A 2423-nucleotide genomic window follows, 5' to 3' on the forward strand; every position below is an offset into this window, starting at 1 on the left:
CCACGACCGACCAAAAAAAAAAAAAAAAAGGTAGTATATGGGGAGGGATGGGGTAGGGCCAGACTGAGGTCAGCGCAGCTATGTCCTATTCAGAGACTATCAGTGCAGGGTGGGCTGCACTTCCCCCTGGTGGTGGAGGGGGAAACTTGGAATTTTGGTTTTATTTATTTATTGTTTTTTATTGTGAAAATACTGTACAGAGGGGTTACAAGTACATGGGCAAGGTAATGAGTACATTTCTTATCAAGCATTGTTGCCTCATCCTTTGTTTCCCCTTCCCATCACTTCCCATCTCCCCCTCCACCCTCGAATTTTTTTCACTGTTGTTTAGTTTTTATTCATAATCATAAACTTTGCAATCCAGCTAGATTTGGAGGAGAGGTAAGGAAAACATGGAACCCAAAGAACTGCAGTGAGAGCACAAAGATGACAGGATATCGCAAGCAGATGGGTGAAAGGGTGCGCTCCTGAGCTACAGAAGGAATGGTCTGGTGGTTATGGTAAACCAAATCAAATGTATTAGAGTTGTCCACAGTCGGTAATGGTGACCTTCTTGCTGGGCTTGCCATTCCCGGACCCAAAGCCCTGCATGGCTTCCACGACTTCCATGCTCTCTTTCACTTTCCCAAAGACCTCATGGCTTGCCATCCAACCAATCAGTCTTGACAGTGCAGATGAAAAACTGGGAAACATTTGTGTTTGGTCCAGCATTTGCCATGGACAAGATGCCAGGACCTGTATGCTTCAGGATGAAATTCTCATCAAATTTCTCTCTGTAGATGGACTTGCCACCAGTGCATTATGGCATGTTTAGTCACCACCCTGGCACATGAATCCTGGGATAATCCTATGAAAGCAGGAACCCTTATAACCAAATCATTTCTCTCCAGTGCTCGGAGCACAAAAGTTTTCTGTGGTCTTTGGAACTTTGTCTGCAAACAGCTTGAAGCAGACACGGCCCAAGGGCTTGCCATCGGCGGCGGTGGGGTTGACCATGGCTGGCAGCTGGTGTCTGCGAAGCGCGAATTTTTTTTTTTAATCTGCATAGTTGTATAGCCAGGTGCCAGTGGTTCACACCTGTAATTCTAACTACACAGGAAGCTAAGATCTGAGGATTGCAATTCGAAGCCAGCCCAGGCAGAAAAGCCTGTGAAACTCTTATCTCCAATAAACTACTTAGAAAAAGCCGGAAGTAGTGCTATGGCTCAAATGGTAGAGTGGTGGTCTAGAACAAAGAGGCTCAGGGACAGTGCCTAGGCCCTAAGTTCAAGGCCTAGTACCTGCAAAAGAAAAAAGGTTTCATTGTGACATTTCCACATATGCACACAATATATTCTTTTTTTGTTTTGTTTTTGTTGGTCATGGGGCTTGAACTCTGGGCTTGGGCGCTGTCCCTCAGCTCTAGGTAAGCGCTCTACTGCTTGAGACACAGCACCACTTCCAGTTTTCTGGTGGTTAATTGGAGCTAAGAGAGTCTCACTGACTTTCCTGCCTGGGCTGGCTTTGAACCGTGATCCTCAGATCTCAGCCTCCTGAGTAGCTAGGATTACAGGCATCAGCCACTGGTGCCTGGCCACAACATATTCTTGGAGAGCCCTCCCCCCAATTGTTCTCTCAATCCTACTCCCTCTTCTTCTTCTTCTTTTTTAAAATGCCATCCTGGAGCTTGAACTGAGGTTCTGGGCATTTTCCCTGAGCTTTTGTAATGAAGGCTAGCACTCTATTATTTGAGCCACAGCTCCACTTTGGCCTATTGGTCATTAATTGGAGTTAAGAGTCTCATGGACTTTACTGCTTGAGCCAGCTTGAAACCATGGGTCCTCAGATCTCAGCCTCCTGAAAAGCTAGGACTATAGGTGTGAGCCACTGGTGCCCAGTTCCACTCCCTCTTTTAAAACAATTTCAACAGGCTTCATTGTTCTGTTTTCCTATAAAAGGTATTTTCATGCCAGTAAGTTATATGGATCCTGTTCATGCTCACTCACCCTCTCCCTTAGTTCTCTACCACCCCCTTGACCCCACTGGTGCCCACCACTTCATCACAGCATGTTTTACTTTCCTGTCATTATTCTTAGTGTGTATTAATTACACCAAGGGGTTTCACTGTAGTATGTCAGACATGCATATATTATGCTTTGCTCAGACTAACTGTCTCTCTGGCTTCCTCTTTCCCTGCCCTGATTCTATTGATCAGCAGTTTTCATTAGGTTCCTTATGCTGTCTTCATGCCCAGTTGTACTGTATTGCAAAACTACTCATCCTTTACCTTTCTTTTTCCTCTCCTCACCTCCCCTCATTTTCCTACATAGTCCCTTGGTTAGAATCATGTTCTCTCTATATGTGTGTGTAATAGATATTTACCTGTGCATGAATATATATTATATATTTTATTATATATTTTTATTACATATTTTTTTTTGTTG

General features: G+C 44.3%; 1 pseudogene; it reads right to left on the reverse strand.

The window, feature by feature from the left end:
* Window positions 1-363: 363 nt before the first annotated feature.
* On the reverse strand, window positions 364-996 carry LOC105990927 (annotated as a pseudogene).
* Between the last annotated feature and the right edge of the window lie 1427 nt (window positions 997-2423).

Source organism: Dipodomys ordii, unplaced genomic scaffold, assembly GCF_000151885.1.
Source record: "Dipodomys ordii isolate 6190 unplaced genomic scaffold, Dord_2.0 Scaffold68, whole genome shotgun sequence".
Taxonomy (NCBI): Eukaryota; Metazoa; Chordata; class Mammalia; order Rodentia; family Heteromyidae; genus Dipodomys; species Dipodomys ordii.